Source organism: Bison bison, unplaced genomic scaffold (genome assembly GCF_000754665.1).
Source record: "Bison bison bison isolate TAMUID 2011002044 unplaced genomic scaffold, Bison_UMD1.0 scf7180017864322, whole genome shotgun sequence".
NCBI lineage: Eukaryota > Metazoa > Chordata > Mammalia > Artiodactyla > Bovidae > Bison > Bison bison.
In genome coordinates this window covers 647,836-657,831 of record NW_011494894.1, presented here as the reverse complement: position 1 = coordinate 657,831, position 9,996 = coordinate 647,836, and positions in this window count along the sequence as shown.

Sequence of the window (9,996 nt, the reverse complement as noted above, 5' to 3'; positions counted from 1 at the left end):
AGCCCACACACAGAGCATAAATATATATATATACACACATATATATATATATATTCTATATGTATATATAGTAGCCTGCCATGCTCCTCTGTCCATCAGATTCTCCAGGCAAGAATTCTGGAGTGGGTTGTCATGCATTCCTGCAGAGTATCTTCCTGACCCAGGGATCAAACCCAGTCTCCCACATTGCAGGCAGATTCTTTACCGTCTGAGCCACCAGGGAAGCCCATATATACATATATTTTAAGACTTGTAAGTGAGCTGCTGTTGCTGCTGCCAAGTCGCTTCAATTGTGTCCAACTCTGTGCAACCCCACCAGGCTCTCCCGTCCCTGGGATTCTCCAGGCAAGAATACTGGAGTGGGTTGCCATTTCCTTCTCCAATGCATGAAAGTGAAAAGTGAAAGTGAAGTTGCTCAGTTGTGTCCGACTCTTAGCGACCCCATGGACTGCAGTGCACCAGGCTCCTCTGTCCATGGGATTTTCCAGGCGAGGGTACTGGAGTGGGGTGCCATTGCCGAGCAGCCAGTAACAATTCAGTGAGGTTAGGGATGCAGCCCATCCACACGTGTGAGTCAGGCTCTTTGAGGCTGCAGGGAACCATCTGATTCCTCTGTATCACATGACCTCCCACCATCCTGGTCACAGCTGGTTGGACTGGTATCCTTTCCCCCACAAAGGCAGTCATCTGGAGGCTGGCCAAAGGGCTGTGTGGGGCCTGCAGGAGACCTCTGCCCTTAGAGGGATTCCTTTCCTGGATGGTGACTGAATTAGTGACCTCTGTTGCCAGGTGGCACAGTGGTAAAGAACCCACCTGCCAAGGCAGGAGACTCAAGTTTGATCTCTGGGTCAGGAAGATCTCCTGGAGAAGGAAATGGCAACCTGCTCTAGTATTCTTGCCTGGAGAATCCCATGGACAAAGAAGCCTGGCGGGCTACAGACCACGGGGTTACAAAGAGCTGGACACGACTGAGGGACTTAGTGAGAAAGCAGCTTCTTTACAAGGAGCAGGCAGGGTGTTAACTCCGAGTTAAACCCCATTAACTATAACCAGAGGGTTCCCTACGACCTGACAGAGAAAAGGATCCCTTCCTGTGTGAGGCCCTGGGTTCACCCTGCCTAGCTCCAGGTAGTTTAACTGGGAGGGTGAAAGTGTGTTTTCTGGAGCCAGAGAGCCTGGGTTTGGATCCCGGCTCCTTCCTGTATGACTTTAGGCTGGTCTTTTAGCCTCCCTGTTCCTGAGTTTCCTCGTGTGAATATAAGGACAACAAGGCCTACAACAAAAGGCTACTGTGAAAACTAAAAGAAGTGACACAGAAAAGCCTTTGGAAGAGTAGCCAGTATCTAGCAGATACTATTATGCTGTCTGCGCTAGTAGGGTTTGCACTACCTAGAATCTCAGGAATTTAAAGAGCCCTACAGGTCACTGATATCTGCAAGGACAAGCAGATGACTTCAGACATCTTGTTATTACTCGTTTACTTTTTAAGTCCTTCTGTTTCTTCCACGGGATTTGTGACCTCCTTGAAGGCATGGGTTAGGCCTGCCAGGTAAGTGTCTGATTTCACGACTGAGTCTGCTCTCCGGTGAGAGAGTACTTTCTGCGCAGCCTCAGCACAGCCAGTTTGGACCAGTGCAGTGGACGGCGGTCTGCTCCCCTCCCCCACCACAGCCTTCCTGAAGCTGTTTCCCTGGATGGCCCAGCGCCAGGAACCTTCCCCGGCGTGTGGAAGCCTAGTGCTGCGTGCAGAGCTGAAATTTTGGGACTAGAATCTTGTATCCTAGTCTGCAGGCTTAGGAAAACATCCCCACCAAGGCTCACCAAGATCCTCCTTTGGCTTGTGCCAAGGGCCATCAAATTGTAGGGGTACAATCTGTTTTGGGGACTCCTCCCCCCAGGAAGACAGTACATCTGCCTGCTTCCTGAAAGATGCTCCAAGTCACACACTCTGGTTTCCCTTTCTGGGGAAAACCTCTGTCCCTGAGGTTAGAGTGCGTGCTAAGTTGCTTCAGTCATGTCCGACTCTTTGTGACCCCGTGAACTGTAGCCTGCCAGGCTCCTCTGTCCATGGGATTCTCCAGTCAAGAATACTGGAATGAGTTGCCATGCCCTCCTCCAGGGGATCTTCCCAACCTAAGGATCGAACCCCACTGAGGCTAGAGCCTGAGACAAATAATGGAATAAAGACAGTGAAATTTGTTGGCCCTTCTCACCCCTTGCTGGGAAAGATTGAGGGCAGGAGGAGAAGGGGATGAGAGAGGATGAGATGGTTGGATGGCATCATTGACTTGATGGACATGAGTTTGAGTAAGTCTGGGAGTTGATGATGGATAGGGAAGCCTGGCGTGCTGCAGCCCGTGGAGGTTGCAAAGCGTCAGACACGACTGAGCAACTGAACAACACCACCCCTTTGGTCTCCTCTGGACACACCTGCTGACTTATCTGCGCAACCAAACACATGCCTCAAATGCCTGATTGCTAAGCGGCTCCTGAGCCCCAGCTTCCTGTTAGCTGGAGAGAAGCTTGGCTGAGCAGGGCAACCAGAGAGGAAGGTATCCCAGAGGCCTGGCAGCAGGTTTAGTACTAAAGCTATTGGGGAACAGGGAATTACTTTTTTAGTGTTACCCTGTGCCAGATATTATGCTGGGTATGCTGCATAATAATAGCAATAATATTAACATCACATAGCACTTGCCATGCAAATGACTATTCAAGGCATTTTATACATATCAATTCACTTAATCACTACCCCAAACCGATGGAGTAGGTACTGTTATTATATCCATCTTACAAATGAGGAAACCGAGCCACAGAGACATTGAGCAACTCACTTAAGGTCCCACAGCTGCTAAATGGCATACTTGGACATATATCAAAAGCTTTCCCTTTTTTGATTGCACTGGGTCTTCGTTGTAGAGTGCGAGCTTTTTGTGGGCTCTCTGATTGCAGCATGCAGGCTTAGTTGCCCGCCCCCCACCCTGGCACTTGGAATCTTAGTTCCCGGACCAGGGATTGAATCCACCCCTACACTGGAAGGCAGATACTTAACTTGGTGGCAGTGACCCACCAGGGAAGTCTCCAAAGCTTTCCAGTTAATGTCTAAGTATGATCATGTATGAATGTCCACTTTTGATTCTCATCGTGACTCTATAATAGCTTATAGGTTAGTGTGATCCCATCTTATGGGTAAGAAAACTGAAGCTTAGAGAGCTTAAATATGTTCAAGTTGCATAGCCATCAGTGGGATTCATGCCAGGCCTATCTGACTCCATGACATCTTGATACAGAGAGAAGACCTTGTAAGTGGAAGGAGGCCACTGCAGGACCACAAGGATCGGGGATGTGCAAACTGGGTGTGCTGGAGGTTGCACAAGCACAGCAAAGGAGCCAGACCTTGAATTACCTGCTCTTTTGCTACTTTCAAGCTGCACCAATTAGCAACACGGGTGAGCTGATTTAAATCTCAGAGAGGCAAGCCTTTTAGAAAGGTGAACCCAGTAGAGCTGAAAAAATGACTCTAAATGCAGCCAGGTCACCAAATGGAAAAATCGCAAAGCATTTCTCACTCTCTTTCTAAACCATCTTGGAGTTTTTCTTCTCTCTTCTTTCCACTGGGATTTTTCCAGCCCAGCTTCAAACTATCTTCAGCTCAAGATTGTTCCGGTTCTAGAATCCCAGAACTGGAATGAACCTTAGACATGATCTAATATCCCTTTTCAAGGCTAATTAAAGCAACTTCTACCTCTCATTGTATGTTTAAACCTTTTCCCCTTGACCTGAGGAAGAAGACTTGCCCCTTATTAATGGGGCTCAGTGACTGACTAGCGGTGGAGCTATTTCAGGGACTTACTTGGAATCATACAATGGAGGCTGATGCTGGCACTGTCTTTTCAAAATGGCTTTGCCTGCCAATGTCCTAATACCACCAGCAGCCAGGCCCTCACTGGGGAAGGCAGGGGGCCTACTCTGCCTTTTTCTAAACAGAAGGACCCCTTAGAAGGGTCACTAGGAATATAGAAAGAAATAGGATCCACTGAGAAACTCACCTACATATAATGATAACACTGTGAGAGTGTCTTAACAGATGTCTGTAAGGAGTTTTATGTGAGCTCTCCAACCATAAACTACCAGTACCTGCAGGTGTCCACGAGCTTCACTAAGGAAGAGACCCACAGAAGAATCTGAGGCCCAGGGAAACTGCAGGCCTAGAGGCAGCAGAGTTTATCAACTGAAGGCAGGCATCACTGACTTTCCAATTTGACTTTCCCCTTTCCAGCATGGAACTATGACAAATGACATACCTTGGCATTCCCAGGCTTTATTTCATTGTGCAGCTGTCTGACTGTGTGACTCCCCATACTAAAGTGGGAATGAATGATGACTATAAAATTGAGTTCATAAAATGAATGGCTATATATCTAAGTTATACTTTACACAGATTCTTTATCATCATCATTGTTATCTTGACCATCAAGCGCTAACTGATTACCTAGCTCCATTTAGATCAAATGAGTGAGGATGAGGTTTGTCCAGTGGGGTGGAGGCTTATGCCGAGCTCAGCATCTGTGGCTCCCATCCCCGCTGGGGCCAAGTTCCCAGCTGTGGCATTGCTGAGGTCCTAACACCCCCAGGGACAGGGGAAGATTTGACTGTGGCAACAACAGGCATATCAGCATATCAGTAATCTTAGTCCCACACCAGTTGTTTCTTGGCAGAAGCTAACAGTTTACATTAGTTAAATGCCTGTTAAGTGTCAGGCACTCTTTAGAGTGCTGTATATAACTTGGGCTTCCCTGTTGGTTCAAACAGTAAAGAATCTGCCTGCAAAGTGGGAGACCAGGGTTTAGATCCCTGGTCGGGAAGATTCCCTGGACAAGGGAATGGCTACCCACTCCAGGATTCTTGCCTGGAGAATTCCATAGACAGAGGAGCCTGGTGGGCTACAGTCCTTGGGGTTCCAAAGAGTCAGACACGACTGAGGGACTAACACACAAAGGTGCAAAAAGTAGATGCCAGACTTTCTGGGGTGGAAAGAAAACACAGTTTACAGCAGAGATGAAAGTGACGAGGCACCTGTCACAGATGATTGGGTACTTAAAATACAATTTACTGACTTTGGTTCACGTTGTGGGTAATTCACATTCCTTCGCTCAGCCAGGGTAGATGACCGAATCCTTGTTTCCAAGTCTCTCAACTGGGAGAAATATACAGTCAGGGAGAAAAGATAAAACCTAAAGTAGGTCCTTGTCACCTGAGATCAATGCTATGATCAGGTTCTGATAAGTACAGTGATGATGCTGAAGGTTCAGTGGAGATTTTCCTTCTCCCTTCAGGTTTTGACTTTTATAACATCTGCCACCCCGTTTATTAGAGAAAACAGAGCAGATAGTGTGTGAAGATGTTCCAGTTGGATGAGCCGCTACATGAATGTTCCAAATGCTAATTCCTCCACCAAAAGCATCCCGATAATTTCATTCCTCCTGACCAAACTGGATAATGCAGGGGTAAGAACATAAAGAGAAGCGGTGCTTTTAAACATAGGTCTGGGCCCTGCTGGTCCAGTGGCTAAAACTCCACACTCCCAAGGCAGGGGGGTGAGGTTCAATCCCTGATCAGGGAACATTAATAGATCCTGCATGTCATAACTAAAGATCCTGAGCGCTGCAATGAAGATCCCGATGCAGCCAAATAAATAAATATTAAAAAAATAAAATAAAATAGGTCAGGCTTCTCTGGTAGCTCAGTGGTAAAGAATCTGCCTGCCAACGCAGGAGACTCAGGTTTGATTTCTGGTCCAGGAAGATCCCACATGCCGAGGGGCAACTAAGCCCGTGAACTACAACTATTGAACCTAGATCCTGGGACCCACAACTACTGAGTGCATGCACCCTAGAGACTGTATCCGAACCAGAGAAGCTGCCACGAGAAGCCCGTGCACCGCATCTAGAGAGTAGCCCTTGCTTGCTGCAACTAGAGAAAGCCTGCACAGGAATGAGGACCCAGTACTACCAAATAAATAAATAAAATTATATTAAAAAATAGATCTGACTTAGTAGCCTTTAATAATCAAGTATTATGATATGAGAGAGGGCTACTTTAGAGTTCCATCTCCACTGAGAGGAAAACTTGGCCAAAGGGCCTCAGTGGACTTGACTAAAGGGATTTGGTCTTCCTAAGCAGAACTCCCAGAAGGTAAGAAAACTGAACAAGAGAACTTCATTCTTTACAGCAGGACGGATTCTTATTGGACTGAGATGGTGGCTGAAGTTCAGCCTACACTGACATAGAGGAAAAGAGTAGATTCTCCCTATTCCGTGGGTGGTCCACAAACCAGCAGCGTCAGCCTCACCTGGGAAATTGTTAAGGATACAGGACACCGAGGCCCCACTTGCCACCTACTGAGTAAGGATCCCCCCTTTGACAAAATTCCCAGATGAAACTCTCGTACCTAAGAGACTGAGAAGCACTGGACTGAATGACCTTTGCAGGTTCCTCCTAGTCAGGGAGTTGATGGGCCGCCCATGTTGAAAAGCAATGTGGTCCCTCTGCGAGGGGTACCAGGCTGCTAAGGAAGCCTGAGGCATGCTGTTGTCCCTGTCCCAAGCCACAGCTCTCTGCTCATCTGCTGTTAGAGGACACGTTTCTCCTCACGGGGACCGCAGCTGCAGTCCCTCTGAACACACACCAGACTCCCTGTGGCAAATTCCTGGGAGACCACATAGCTTGGGAGTCCAGTGGGTGTTCAAGAGGACTGCAGCTGCAATACACTTGACGTGTGCCTCCCTCAGGCTCGCGGACACCCAGAGCGAGGAGCCAGGCAGGCAGTCCAGCAATTTGTGCAGACCCTGGCTCTCCCCTCAGTGGTGAGAACTGCTGCGTGAACTACCATTCATTCGTTGGGCCCCATAGATGGCGGGCAGCGGTCAACATCTCATCTGCTGAAGACTCACAAGGCAGCTCACATACTTTCCCTAGAAAGCTTTGTAAAAGTCATTGTTGCACGAAAGTGAAAGTCGATCAGTCGTGTCCGATTCTTTGCAACCCCATGAACTATATAGTCCATGGAATTCTCCAGGCCAGAATACTGGAATGGGTAATCTTTCCTTTCTCCAGGGGATCTTCCCAACCCAGGGATCAAACCCAGGTCTCCCACATTGCAGGAAGATTCTCTACTAAGTGAGCTATCAGGGAAGCCAAACAAGCTGCCCTTTCTGAGGCCCGAACTCAGGACCTTCAGATTATGAGACTGACACACTGCCTATTGCGCTAAGAATTATTCATAAATATCAATGAGATAAGAACATCCAAAAGTCATGTGGAGAGTGAGAGAGTCTCAAGATACGGGCAACAACCCTCTGACCAAGGGGGTCTAGTTCACAGACACACACACATGTGTCTACCCAGCTGCTGGTGTCAACTACTAATTTGGTCTTTAGGGGCTGCTCTAGCAAAATACTATAGATTGGGTGATTTAAGAGCGGTTTATTCTCTCAAAGTTCTGGAGGGAGTAAAGTTCAAGATCAAGGTGTAGGTATATTCCGTTCTCGGTGAGTCTTCCTAGCTTATATATAGCCCGCCGCCTTCTCACTGTGTCTGCACATGGTGTGCAGAGGTAGGGGGTAGGAAAGAGAGAAGGCAAAGAAAGCACTCTGGCGTCTCTTTACTCTTCTTTTAAGGGTGATAATCCCATTATGGAAGCCCCGCCCTCATGACCTCCTCTAAATCTAATTATCTCCCCAAGGGCCCGCCTTCAAATACAATCACACCGGGATCGGACCTCAAGAGATGAATTCTGTGGGGACACAATATAACTATCAAGGTAATCGACTTCAGAGAGCCCATTCTCTGATCCATATTTTTCTCAATAAATCATATATTGGTGGCTAATGCTAATATTTTTATTGTACTAAGGCTATAGTAGTTAGAGCAATGGAAATTTAAAAATTATACATCTTCATAACAGCCAGTTGTGCTACAGAAAAGCAGTTCACCCGTGTCTAGGGGCTCTCTACTCCTCCACTTCTGTTGGACTGTTGTCCTCAAAGATGGGTGGCACTGTAAGGAGATCAGAGGCTTAAGAATTAGAATGTTCTGGGTTAATAAGTGATTCTATGATTCCACACCTATGACCCATCTAAACTTTAATTTCCCCACCTATGAAATGAGTGAGTCATAATGACTTCTACCATTATATATCATTCTATTGTTGTGTGAAGGTTAAATGAAATATACATGAAACACTCTGCCACAGAGGAGACATTGACTACAGTGGTATTAATATTGCTGCAGTTGATATTACTGGACATGATACTTATATCTTTCGGGCTCATATGTATTTTCTACTCAGACTGAGACCTCCAAGAAACAGGAATCAAATTTCCCTTAATTGACTCCTTCTCATGTTCCTGAGATTATCTGAGCTCTCCTGCTTCCTGTAGCTCATGAAGCAGCTCATGGAGGGCTCTGTTCTTGGGGAACAGAACTACTGTGGCCACTTGCCTGACTGCTGACCAAAGAACTCCTGAGTTCTTGAGGTCCCAATAAAACTTGCAGTGCAAGTTAGACCTTGTTTGGTAGGAGGCCAGGAGTTCTCTGACTCTCCAACCCACATTGCCCCACCCTGGTACGCACTGATCTTTATCCATACCTCATTACCTTGCCTGCTTACCCTTAACATAACTCTTCAGCCCTGAGCACTGGTTTTCAATGGTGAGCTTCCCCTCACTTTCTCTCCCATGTCTGCCAGGATTCCCTGGGGTCAGCTATCTGAGCAGGCACCTTGGATCATTTTCAGTACTTCCTGGGTAGGTCACCTGTACTTTCCCAGAGTAGAAGGAGGCCTCATTTCTACCTGTCCATGTGGTCCTAACTACACCAAGTGACATTAAAGTCTGTGGTCATTCATCCATGGAAAATCCACAGCCCCAGAGTTCATCCCAATTCCTTTGTCCAGCACTCCTGAACCACATGAATGACTTGGTTTCCCAGGTAAAGGCTCTGGGCCCTACTTGTCCCCCAATGCCCACTCCTAATCAATCATCCAGTTATCTCTTCTAGGAAGCTTTCTGCCTCTCTCTCAAGCCAAGCTGGATTTAGGGCCTCTCCACCAAGCTTACCTCCACCCTTTCCCACTGTGTTGGAATGAACTGTGTCTCCGCCTCCCCACTAAATTACGTTCCTGGAGGGCTGGGGCCATGTGTTGTTCATCTCTGTATACCCAGCACTTATCACTGTGTGTAATACATTGTAAGCATGCAGTAAATATTGAAGAAAGAAAGAAAGAGGAAAAGAAAGAAGGGAAGGAGAAAGGAAGAAAGAAAAATAAAGAAGAACAGCCATAGGAAGAAGGAAATAATGAGAATCAGATCAGATCAGATCAGTAGCTCAGTCATGTCCGACCCCATGAATCGCAGCATGCCAGGCCTCCCTGTCCATCACCAACTCCCAGAGTTCACTCAGACTCACGTCCATCGAGTCAGTGATGCCATCCAGCCATCTCATCCTCTGTCGTCCCTTCTCCTCCTGTCCCCAGTCCCTCCCAGCATCAGAGTCTTTTCCAATGAGTCAATGCTTCGCATGAGGTGGCCAAAGTACTGGAGTTTCAGCTTTAGCATCATTCCTTCCAAAGAAATCCCAGGGCTGACCTCCTTCAGAATGGACTGGTTGGATCTCCTTGCAGTCCAAGGGACTCTCAAGAGTCTTCTCCAACACCACAGTTCAAAAGCATCAATTCTTCAGCGCTCAGCCTTCTTCACAGTCCAACTCTCACATCCATATATGACCACAGGAAAAACCATAGCCTTGGCAACCCACTCCAGTACTCTTGCCTGGAAAATCCCATGGACGGAGGAGCCTGGTAGGCTGCAGTCCATGGGGTCGCTAAGAGTCAGGCACAACTGAGTGACTTCACTTTCACTTTTCACTTTTGTGCATTGGAGAAGGAAATGGCAACCCACTCCAGCATTCTTGCCTGGAGAATCCCAGGGACAGAGGAGC